Consider the following 12,952-nt stretch of genomic DNA (forward strand, 5'->3'; position numbering starts at 1 on the left):
CAAAAAAGAAGGAAAAAAGGCATTGTTGGAGGGGGTGCAGATTACTCTCTTCTTATAACCCTACCTTCCAAAAATCTCACTAAATAAACTAAATGAAGCATTTGTGCGTAAGAATCAAATTACAGATATCACCTACATATGAACAAAGACCATGAGCCATGATGAACCTCAACAAGAGAGGTTGTTGAGCCAAGTCTACAAAATACATGGATTTTGAATTTTAATTTTTCATCCTTTATTCACTCCAAAAATGAAATGTTAAAATATTTTAATATATTTTATTTTTTAAAACAATGTGTCAGTGACTTATCTTTTGAAAAGAATCTTAAACCTATTACCCAGTCAGAATAGTGCTGGGGTCTGTGCGCCATCTAGTGGCAGTTAGGTTCTTGTAAAGAACATATGTCTTAAGGAAAAATAACTAAAGATCTAATACTTTGGGCAAGAAAACACCTGCTTCAGTCCGAGTTTCCACGGGCCTCTTCTTCCACCTCCCTTTTCCATGTGCGTGTTTTCTGCTCCCGTGAGGCACCTTTCAGAGATACATTTCTAAAGCTTATCAGAAAATGACTTTTCTACAGAGGTGAGCTGGGGCGTGAACAGTGTTTCTAGGAGACGCCTTCTCTCCACAGGCAGGGCTCCCTGACACACCGGAGATTCCTGGTCAAAGAGAAGGCCCAACAGCTGACTTCCTACCTGGAGATGCCAGCTGTGTAACTGGAACCTTTAGAGATCCTCATCATTAATTTCCCCTTTTTTTGTCAACAAGTGCTTTTTTAATTGCTCATAGTCTCCAACCCTTCTACTGCTGACCCCCCTCAATAAAGAACATTTCATAAACATCTGCAGACCTGCTAAGTAAGATAACTAACTACCCCTGACTTCCCATCAATATATGCTCCTCTCTGCCAAAGTCCTGGAAACAGACCCTTTTCTAACTGGCTCCTTGAATGGGTTTTGGTTTCAAGCTTTCTGTAACATATAATAGCTTCTATTCAGGAAGCAATTAAGGGCCAGACACTGCTCCAAGCAATTCAAAGACATTATTGCTAATCTTTTAACAATATGAAAGAATAGACATCCATTCTCCTCCCTCCCCTCCCAATCACATTTTACAGGTAACAGATTTCAGCATTCAACTAACACTGATAAGGGTTCCCAACCAAGAAGAGGCAGGGGAAGAATTCAAACACAGCTCAAACTCTCAAAAGACTAATTGCTTCTGAAACACTGAGGGAACAGTAAACTTCTAAAATTTAGAAAATAAACATAAAATTTCCTTTTATCTCTAAAAGCATGGAGTCCAGGAGGGGAGCAAAATATCCTTAGATTTGTTTCCTTCATCAATTATCAATTCCCCTTTATAGATGATGAAGTTAGAGGCTCAGAGAATACCAATTCTTACAGCAGTACTAGTAGGAGCGAACACTTACCTGGATATGGTTATTACTCTGTCGTAAGCGTGTGTTGCACATATTTGGTTCTAGTCTTCACTTTTAACCCAATGCTCAAATGACTCTCAATAGTACTTAACTGGATAATCCTACGAAGTATCAATACGTTCCTAATATAGGTTTAAAAGTTGAAAGGGCTTTTGAGATGGTTTCCAGAGCTTCCATCAACCCTAAAACATTATGGTTCCATATTAAGATAACCTGGTTCGTAGGGAGTCAAGTTCAGACTTGGGATCCAAATTTTCTGACCCCTTTTCTACCTTCTTCCACTCTACCATGCAAGTAAGGATGAGATAAACAGCTATTTTATGCTTGCATATTTACCCCTCCCCTTCCCGACCTCACACAGGTGAGGAATGAAACAATAAATGTCAAGTTTGGGGCATTTCTTTAGAATAGTGTTTTTCAAAACGTGCATCAAAACTCATAATTGGGTCATGAAATTAATTAGCATTTTAAAAATGAAATAAAATGCAACAGAGATACACGGTATGGATAGATACTGTCTTGTGAAACTTTCAATTATATATTCTTATTTGTATGTAGAAGTGGGTCATAGTGTTACATGTGTTTCTTACTATGGATCACAGACAAATGAAAGATGGGGAAGTCACTGTTCTAGACTGTCCACTGTATAGTGTCTCAAAATATCACTTTTATTGCTGTGAACAATAAACACTGTACATGTGCACAAGTAATGTCTCCAGCCACGTGTTCCGTCTTTACCAGAGGAAGTGGGCTGCCTTGCAACATAGACCGGCTGAGAACAATCTAGAATGCAGCTACAAGGTAAGCCAAGTCTCCTATTAAAAGTGTAGTCACATTTCAGGGACCTGCTAGGCCAAACTGGCTTTTAAATGGCTCAGGTTGAAAAAGACAAGCATGAAAAACTGCTTTATTTTAATCACCATGCAGACCCTGGGTTTCAGAATATAAACGATTATAGAAAAAGCAAGTGGGCAAAGGATGTTTGTTTTTGTCAAATGGCCAAATTTTCTTCATTTGTTTGCTTTCCAAAAGTAAAATTGTAAGAAATAATGGTCTGTGAGAAAAATGTTAGTGTCCCCTTTAGCTAGGGAAGTGTGACGGCAAAAAAAGAGCTTGCATCGACTCTTCCAACAAGTAAGTGGTTTGTCGAAGAGTTACGTAAACCATTTGAAGTAAAGAACACATAGATTTCCTGATCATTAAAAAATAAAAACAAAAAAGAAAATAATGAGTCTAAGTTGGCCCCACAAAACAGAAGCCACAGTTTACATGGTGCTCAAAACATGAAAGACCACTCTAGGTCTCCTTCCCTTCAACAGACCAACTGGCAGTCTACCCTGTAAAAATCAAAAGTGAGGCAGCCACAGCAGGCCTGACTTTCTGTCAGAAGGTATCTGACACGGGACAAAAACACACGGTGAGTGCTATAAAAAATCTCTCTTCTCTCATGGAATACATACAAATTTAAAGGAAGTCAATAACCAACATTCCAAATCCAAATAATATTAACACAGTTAAGCAGTGACCATACTTAATGGTCACTGTGGTTGGAAAAAAACATTGCCAAGACACAAGCAAGAGCTAGGAAGGCAATGAAGAAGGAAAGAAAAATAAGCAGGGCAAAAAATAAACTTAAGAAACAGAGTAATCAAGAGGGTCTATTCCAAGATGAAACAAGAATTTCAATAAGCACTGCAAGTATTCCTTAGACCTCTGGATAGTGAAATGGAAACGTGTCCACTTTCTGTCAAGACAGGAATACGAGCTGTACCCATTATTTTGCTTCAGCTCATTCTGAATAAAATATCACTCCCTTAACCTCTCCCAAACCTTCTTGCCAATTTCTGAATGAATGATCTCTTCTGAAGTCTTCTCCTGTAAAATGTTTACCAAGGGAAAACTGCTACTTAAGGAGAAAGTGAGGAAGGATAAAGCAAGATACTGTTTTCAGACAAGCAACAGAAACCCTGCCAGCACTCTGCTGCTGGGCTTATCAGATGGTGTGGACACGCTTTTCATTAGCTCCCTTTGTGGTGCCTACAGAGAACGCCTCAAGGAATTTTTCAGGTGCGAAGAGATATTCACTACTGATAAACTCCAAAAGACGAACAGAGAAATTTGAAATGGGGGGCATTTTTCAAAATTTGGGGAACTTTCATTTGGTTTTATAGCATGGTTGGTTATTTTAGTATATCAATATTTAATGCATTAAAACAAGAAGATATAAAAGCCCACGAGAGACCAAACTCCTTTTGTAAGAAATACAGACTAAACAGCAAATCCAAGCTTTATTCACCAACTCAGATATTTACAGTAGGTTTCACCACTTGTTTTCTACAAAAAATTTAATATTTTAAATTGTTCACAGATTGTATTAAATATATATATTTCAGATCACATTAAAAAGAAATATATATATGTATATATATTTGTTTTTCCAAGAAATACCCCTGCAGAAAGCAGTGCTAAGATCTGACACTGTCAACTGTAATACATTTTTAATGCTCTTGTATGATTTCTCACCGTGCATTTATGCAAAAGCCTAGTCATCCTCATTCAGCAGGTAGCAGCAGATGCTGCAAGAGTGGCTCTGGTGTTTGTCCCCCCATTTGCCAGATCAGCAGACCCACTGGCCCACAGGCAGCTCTGCAGCCACAGGTGGCAGACCTTGGGGCTGTGTGAGCACCAGGCCATCTGTCACTCCTTAGGCTGCAGGGTCCCATTTCGTACATGGTTTCTGCTGCTGGGTTAAACAAAGGGTCACACAAATATGTGATGGATTTGGGTCCATGAAGGCGAAGCAAATCACTTGCTCCCATATAATTCAAATTGGTTTACAACATGGTCTACAAGTTCTCACAGGCTGAAGAGAACTCAACATGTGCAGAGAGACTGTAAACCCAAGAATACACAGCTCTGAGCATGCTTCCTCCCGGGCCCACCTGGGGCCTTATGGCAGCACTCTGAGGCGAGTGTACTGGCTGGCTTGGTCTCTTTCAGGCATGTCAGTATCACCGTGACACAAATCCATTTCACCTGTGCCCTCTGGAAGAGTCACAGGCCTCTGAGAGAACCACTCATATAAGTCTGTCTAATAGCTTTTTGTGGCTCCTTCCCTATTACCCTCTCCACCGCACAAGAAAACAGAAAGAAGAGGGAGGAGGCGGAAAGGAAGAGAGAGAGGGAACAGAAAGGGGAGTTGAGGGAGGAAAAGGAATGAGGACCTCAGGCCTACCGCTTCAAGAATTAGCCTTCCTGTTTCAGGAGAGGGAGGAGGAAAGATGGGCAAGGGGAAAAATGGGGGAGGAAGGGGAGGAAGGAGAGGTGGGGGCTGAAGGAAAGGAGAAGGGAAAGGGGAGGAGGGGGAGGAAGGGGGAGAAAGGAAGGGCAGAGGAGGAGGAGGAAATAACTATTATAAAACTAACACCCAACTTCGGAGATTTTCAGCACTGGGTAAAGAAAGCGTGTGAGAGTAGGACTCACTCTCATCCAGAAGGGAAGTCACCTCTGACAAGGGGACACGTCATTCCTGCGGGGCACTGGTGAGGGGCGCACGGACGCACTGCACACTTTCCTTGCCCACACATGTAGGCGGCAACTACTACAGACGCCGCTTCTGGTTCTGCACCAAGGCTCCAAGCTGGGGCTGCTATTGGCACATTTGGTCGCTGTACTTGGAGGATAAGGCCAAGGTTAAGGTCTGCACTCCAGTGAGAGCCATGTTAAATCTCTTGTGCTCCTGCTTCAAAACCAGTTCTGTCCCTTTTAGGAGGCCCAAGCCATCCCCATTATCTACCTCTGGCCATCCAGGAAAGGAAAGCGTCCAAGTCAGGTACTGGGAGACTCTACGGGGTGGGGAGCAAGCAGTAAGGACATAGTATGAATGAGTAAAATAAAACATGATGGCCATTTAGTCAGCTAGGGGGGAAATGTTTTTCAGCAGAAATCCCCCCTCCTCCCAAGTGCAGCAGAGCCCCGCAATAACCTCTCAGAGAGGCCTGCGGAGAGGATGTGAGTTGCTTGGCGCTGATACCCACATCTCACCGCTTCCAGAAACAAGCCAGAGCCCACACCTCAGCGATGCCGCAGGATGCGCCCTGCAGCAGTCGCTGGGCCTCTGCTGGCCGCCCTCTCTCTCTCTCCACTCCTGGGAAGGGGGGACCCGAAAAGTAAGAGCACTAAAAACCAAGGCAGGGAGGGAGCAGGGAGGCCAGCCAGCCAAGTGCTCTCAGACTCGGAGGTGGCCCCATGGGAGAGAGTAAGGACAGAGGCTCTGAGCAGGTTCTCCCTTCTGCCTGCCCCTCAAACCTGGACCCTGGCCCCAAAGCAGCATACCTGTTAGAGCTACCCTTTGAAGTCACAAGAACAGGGAGGATTCTAAAGAGAAAACTTTTCAATCTAGCTTTGTGAGTGGAATAAACTGTGCCAAAGTATGCCGAGCTTCAAAAATCAGCTGAAGAACCCTCTCCTCACCCAAAGGTAAGGCTAGATCTAAAAAATATTAATCCCATAGCCACTCTTAGGTGATGGAAAGATAGATAAGGAGGATATATTAAAGGATGATAAAAATGTTTTAATGTGTCTTTGGGGAACGGATTTCCATCTTGGAGATGGATTAGTCCACGTTCAAAGAACTTTGGGTACTAAAACCGCACTGCAGTATGAAATGGGAATGTATCAATCATGGCCTTTATCACGGCCAAAGTCCCCTCCCACTGTCCTCCTGCTCCCAACCCAAACTTAAAAGAACTTATTAGTTGCCTGCTTTGTCAGATCTAGTGTCTTTTCCCCTTGGCAACAGACAAAAGCAAGGCTCGGGGGCTATGAGAAGGACAGGCAGCAGAGGGTGTGTCTCTGAGGCAGTCAGATGGGAGAGTAGTAGTGTTTGCCAGGCTGGTTTCCACTGCGCTCAAGATTAAGTCTGAGTTCTACTTAGCAAGCACAAGGAGCGCCCTTAGCGAAGACAATGTTTGGGAACCACGTGTCATATTAATTCCCTGCTGGTACACGGTGTCAGTCATTCACACTGCAGTCGAAAACCCCAGCTCCTCCTGCTCTGCAGCACTGCTTATGCTGTTGGCTTGGAGCACTCATCATCATGGCTGTCACAGAGAAGGGAGGTTTGGTTCTGCTGCAGTTTCTTCTCATTCAGAAATTCTTTTTCAAAAATTTATTTGTTGGGAGACCACTAACAGACTCTTTTATAACTTCCCGTTGCCATAGATGGAATCTGTCATGGCACCCCGTTTGCTACCAGTACTTGGGGTTTCATACTCTAAAACCTTAATTAAGTTTGGAAGCATTTTGACTTTCCCCTGTCAGAGCTGAGGGAATACTGCAGGATGCACTCACCATTGTCACTGCGGGTACAGAAAACACCAAACACTGCTTAGCTAAAACGGCAAATGCGAGCAACAGGAGGGGAGAGGGCAAGACCATTCTTCAAACACAAATTGCCTGAAATAGACAGGGAGGTAAAACCTTTCACCCAGCCTATGCATACTAGGAGAAGAAGGGCAACCCTGCCCCGTGGGACCCCTCATACCTGGAGAATAAGGAGTGATCTCCCAGGAGGATGCATCAGAATGCCCATGCCCATGCCAGGAGACAAGTACTTCACCCTGCATGCCAAATCAACAGCGTGTACCTAAAAGCTCAACCTGTAGGATTTACCTTGTTTTAACTGTTTGTTTATAAATGCGTATCATCCACATCAAAGGATCAGGACTCCAAGCAGAGCTCCATAAAGCTATTTCCGATGAGACTGAGAAGGAACATCTCTGGGAGAAGGTTGCTAAAGCACAGACAGACTTTGCTGCAAGCTCAATCCATTAGATCCATCTCCAACCAGTAAGCCCACAAGAGAAGCAGTCAAATGCAGGCAGGTGCACAGCACAGATTATGAGTCTGATGGCCCGAATTCAGGCAAAATTGACTGCTTTCCAGACGTATGACTTTGAGCAAGTTGTTTAATGGCAGTCAACCTTGCTTTACTTAACCGTAAGGATGAGCTGATTACAGTACATAAACTCTAAAGCCAGTTTCAGAAATTCTAACTCTATGAAAGGTGGGAACAGGTAAGAAATTAGCATCGTCATGACTGTAGCTCACTTCCAAAACAATCCATACCTTAAATCACAAAAGAAATACAGCAAACTTCGTTTTTGAAGGCCGTGGACATACATTTCATACTTAAACTAATCAAAGCCCACAGAGAGCTAGAAAGAAAATCAGAATCAAAGACAAATAACGTTTTTTTCCATAGGAATGCCAGTTTCATCTTGCCATAAAGGAGAAGCATACTGTCTTATTTTCTGAAAAAAACATCCTATACTGAAAGGAGTACGTTTCACAATTAAAAAAAAGAAAGCACAAAGCAAGGAAATTCAGAAGTCTTAACAAAATACTTATTTAAATTTTGTTTTATCCATATTTGCTACCAATTTCTTAAAAGCAGCAATCGGAAGCTATCTAGATACAAGTGCTAATTAAGTCTTTACTTCAGGAAAATCTCAAAATTTCTCCATTTAACAGAGTAAAAAGTAACTGTAAACTGGCAAGGTAGAGCTGCTAGAGGCATCTCCAGCCTTGACTGAGCGAAGGTGACCCGTGCGGCCCGCCTCTCCTCACAGGGCTCCCGGGGACGCCATCTTCCTCCTTCCTCCCTGCCATCTTAGTGCCACGAACGTCTCTTAGCGGGCTGGCCGACAAGCTAGCTTATCTACATTATGGCACTGCCAGAGCATTCAAAGGTTTGATAGGAACATATTTTTTGCAGCAGAAAGAATAGCCTCTGACTCTCTACTACCAGCCAGGCTAAAATTTCCACACTAAAGAGGTTTAGGAATCCCCTGACAAGTACCAGAAACGCGAGCCTCTCCCCAGTAGTCACTCTTGAGTAGACCATGGAGTAGACCATGGTGAAGGTAAAGAAAATGGAAAGCAGCTGGGTCTCTGCTATGTCCTCAGAGTACTTGGTACGCAGCTTACATAAAGCCAGAGAAAGAAAGTGAGACCAGCATCTTTAACCAGGTTTTACTTTAAAAATGTCAAGGGAAGGCTTTGTGATACCCTTTATGTCATCCAACCAAACATTTATGCAGCAAAGATGCAGTTAAGAGGAGTTCTAATTTGCTGTCCTCCAAGTCTTTTATTTCAAAGTGCAAGCCTTGTAAAAACCAGAGGAAAAGAATCCCTTTGCATTCTACTATATACAGTAAACAATTAATATATATTAAGTGTCTCTTTCAGGGTTAGTAAAATTATATTGAGATCTAGGCTCTTACGCGACAAGCATAAGATTAATGCAAGATTTACGGAATCTTTGTGGGATTCTAAAGAGGGCTTAGGAAAACTGAGCCTTCCAATTTCAATGAAAAGACTGATGTGAAAATCCTCCTCTCCCCTAGTTTCAAAAACATCTCCTAATTAGAGAAAACAGCATTCAGTGAAGAAGATGAACAACAGCTACTGCAACAAGACTTGGAAGAACAGCTGGCTTTATAAATTTGGTATCAAGTTAAAAGATACCTAGTTCTGTGAAGATTTAACTCCTGAAACAGCTACGAAAGTACTCTGAAAAAATTCTTCATGGTACAGTTTACTGTAAAATACACTTACTATAAATTCTTCAGGATTAAGTGCCTTTGAAAAAAATAAACACACAAATCAAAGTTAAAATCCACTTGTTTCCTCTTAGTAACAGCATAAAGGAACAAAGGAATAAGCCAAGTCAAATCCAATTAATTTTAAGAATCAAGATTTCTAAGCTTACAATCACAAACAAGAGTTTTCCACAAGTAGCTTTGAAGTCAACTATTAATTAAACAGAAGGCACTAAAAACTGTCCCCATTAATGGGAGTGAAAACCCTCCATCTACTGATCTTTTAAGGACAAAATCTTCTTTTGTTAAAACATTTTCCCTTTATATTTTAATCAGCCATTATAGATCATTAACACTGGAAGCATTTCCTTAAAAAAGAAAAAAGAAAGGAAAAAAAACCAACCAACAATAAAACCCCTAAATTCCAGCCATTTTCTTCATAAATAGAAAACAAATTGTAAAAGACAGTGAAAAGAAGCCGGAACTCTTATTAACTTAAATTACCAATGAATACTTAATTAAAAGCATGTATTAAAACCACTCACAAAACCTATATTTCAAGTACACATATATATCAATATATATCACACTTGGTTTCCAACACATACATAAAAAATACATCTAACAATCTCTGTTTTATACCTTTAATATTTGCAGTGTTCATTTTAAAGTCTGTTTTGTCCATTCAACCAAAGACAAATTTTCAACTTCTCACCGCTAAATGAGTATGAGAAATACTTACTGTAGACAAAAGGATTCCATTTTCTTTCTGGGAATGCTCTCCACCCTCCTACAGAACTCTTCTATGCAGTGTGCAATTTCATTTTTTGACTTTTACAGTAACAAAGCTCTCGTGCCACATAACCTAATGTAAATGAAATGGCCCTGGCAGCTGCCTTCAGAACCCAGCTCACCTCAACCATGATACAGCTAATTGTTAAAAATGGTGGCTGAGACATTTTCCATACATTAAATTAAGGAGCTCTGATGAAGGCACTGGCATCCTCCCACTTCAGACAAAGGAAAATAATTTGCAACTGTACCAAGGCACGGATAATTGAGTCATTTCCTATACTGGGTCAGTGTTAGAGGTTTCCTCCATCTTTACAAAATGCAAACCACAGCTCATTGTCTCATCCCAGAAATCAATTCATTGCAATGCTGCACTGGGTCAGAGTTTTAAAGCAATCTTAGTCCTGGGTAAATCCAGACCTCCAACACCGAGACAAGTGAAATTCTCACAGCTCCTCTCTTCCCTGGGCTGTTCTCTTCTATTCCTCACTTGACAGCCCCTCAAGTCTTCCTATTGTTAAGAGTACAGAAAGTCCCACACCTCTGAAGGGAGCTAAATCTCTTAACTAGGTGAGCAATTTCCAATCCATGCTTCGGAAAGAAGTCCAAACCCTATGGGTCCCGTGATCCAAAATGTTCCTTGGGATAAAAAGCTATGTATCATTGGCTTTTTTTTTTTGGGGGGGGTTGTTTTTTAAGGGAAGACAAGACAATCAAGATGCTTTTTAATGCTGAATCAAAAGCATTTTATCTCTGATATTGGTCAAGGTATTAACAGTGGTACAAGCAACAAAGCTTTATCATTTTACCACCCTCCAGATAAGGCTTAGAGGAGTCAGAAAGTTTTTCATTTCACTTATACAAATCATGATCTCTGCACCAAAAATTGGAAATATTCTTAAAATATTCATATCACACTCTTCGGAGGACAAATTTGGGATAGGAAAAGTCACTATCTCAATTCAAATCACCTACAGTTGATAACACTTAAGAATCCACATCTTTGATGCTGTATTTAATTTTCATTTAAAGTCTTATGCCAAAGCACTACTTGTGAGATAATTCCAGATACCCTGAATAGTACTTCTTCCCTATAACAAAATATAAATGACTGAATTCCTTGGTAAACCATACCACACACACACACACACACACACACACACACACACACACACACTCTCTCTCTCTCTCTCTCATCTACAAATTCAAAGGATCTGATTTTAGCATAGAAAAATTCTATTTTAATGTTTTACCTCATGTAAGAATTCTACACTTCACACACATCTTTTCAAAAAAAATCCTAAAGAAAGTCCATACTACTTACTACTTAAAGATGAAGTCTGCAAAAATCCTAAATAATTGACTATTTAAATCTTTAAGTGAATGCTTATCTGCCCCACCCAACAGATTTTTTTTTTTTTTTTAAGAAAAATGTTAGAATGACAAGGCACAAATCTGAATAATTCCCAGGAGAATCAAGTACTTTTTCTATCAAATGAGTTAAATGCTTCTGAATTCATCTCAAAATTTTAAACAAACTGAGATCTTATCTTTCAGAGGTATTGCAACAACATGCTATCAATGTATTTACCGGGGTACATTAATCGTTTTTTAAGGTGCATTAATCTTAATTTCTCTATGAAACACAGGCAATCCTACCTGCAGCTCTCCAATTTAAGGAGTTTCTCCAATTTAAGGAGACCGGTCGACGCTGTCGGTCACTGCAGCTCTTCCATACCTTCTATGTGGGATGAGCTCTGTCAGAACCAGTGCTCAAGTTTTCCTCACTACGAACAGGCAGAAATGAGAGTGGGGAGGAGAGGAGAGCGAGACACAGGGAAGAGAGAAAGAAGAGAGAGTACGAAGAAAAAGGAAAAGATAGCACCCTGCAGATGCTGATATGACTGAAGCACTGAAGAGTCTAATTAGACAATGAGATTGCAGGGTCCCCTTAAAAAGGGTGCTCGCAGCCCCCGGGGCAGAGCATCATCACCCGTGTTGCCCCACACAAATTCAGAGAAGTCAGCCATCAGTTTGAAAGCACAAACTGATAGGAGTAACAGTTTATAGGTTACAGAAGGGTATTTTATTGTTAACGGACTGTACCAAGTTAAGATTTAAGAGGGGGAGAGACAACATGTAGGCAAGGAATGCTATGATACTTTTTTTTTTTTTTGACCCAAGCCACTGCAATTACTCTGATGTGAATTTTTGATGACTTCCGACATCTTGCATGGTTAATACTCGCTTCAGCTGTCATGTTTGGTTAATGTGGAAAATGCATTTGCTGCATTGTGATGCAGTGCTGTGGCCACAGATTGTAACACCAGTTGTGAAGCTGGTCCCTTAACTGAGCAGCAGGAATTTGCACATGCCATGATGCTAAAATAAATGGTAGTTAAAAGATTTTATACAGTAGCAGGCAGATTCTGCCATTTTAGCCTACAGAACGTGCAGATTCTACCTCCACAAGCATCTCAGCTCACTGTGCCCCCATCAATTGCACTGTCCTTCAGACAGAACGGTAAATTCACCATCTTATATGTTTGGCCTCTCAGTAGTTAAAATATTTCAATACTGTTTAAATAACTATTCAGATTAATTACAGCTTTGAACAGAACCGAGGTTATTTGCATTTCAGGAATATACAGCCAAAGAAACTGTCAGTGACACAGGAAAATGCAGACCTTTTATTAACATATGCTCAGCTCAACTGTCACTTCTCTGTACAACATTTAGGGGAAAATATATGATGTGTAAATAATGAATATTTCCATACTACCGTAATGGTTTTTTTTAAATGTTTCTCAGAAAGGGATTTTTTCCTCCTTAGGTTTTAATATATTATCTGAGAATTAAAGACTACCTCAAAATACTAACGTGTTTTTTATTGTCACTAAAAGAAATTTAATGCAGCAAACAACTGTGCAATTACAGGAAAGCTTGTGCAAAAGCAGAGATGAAACTGCACTGAGAACCAGGCACGAGATGATTAAAGTCAGGCCAGTAAGGTAGTGGACCATCATTACAGTGCAGATTGGAAAAGAAAAATCCTTCTTTTCTGCAAAAAAAAAAGATCCTTCCACCTTCAAAAACAAAAACCACAACTGTGTT

At 40.8% G+C, this 12,952-nt stretch overlaps 1 protein-coding gene across 2 annotated transcripts in view; it reads right to left on the reverse strand.

Annotated features, from left to right (window-relative positions):
- NUP93 (nucleoporin 93) overlaps window positions 1-12,952 on the reverse strand; it is a 104,205-nt gene that overhangs the window by 40,143 nt on the left and 51,110 nt on the right. Inside the window, exon 1 of one of the 2 annotated variants that reach the window (XM_040253943.1) lies at window positions 11,498-11,517. The exons of the other annotated variant lie outside the window; for it this stretch is intronic. The gene's annotated coding sequence lies outside the window, so the exon portion shown is untranslated. Of the gene's footprint in view, window positions 1-11,497; window positions 11,518-12,952 lie in introns of those variants that run through there. 2 annotated transcript variants of the gene reach the window in all.

This window comes from Oryx dammah, unplaced genomic scaffold (assembly GCF_014754425.2).
Source record: "Oryx dammah isolate SB20612 unplaced genomic scaffold, SCBI_Odam_1.1 HiC_scaffold_13, whole genome shotgun sequence".
Taxonomy (NCBI): domain Eukaryota; kingdom Metazoa; phylum Chordata; class Mammalia; order Artiodactyla; family Bovidae; genus Oryx; species Oryx dammah.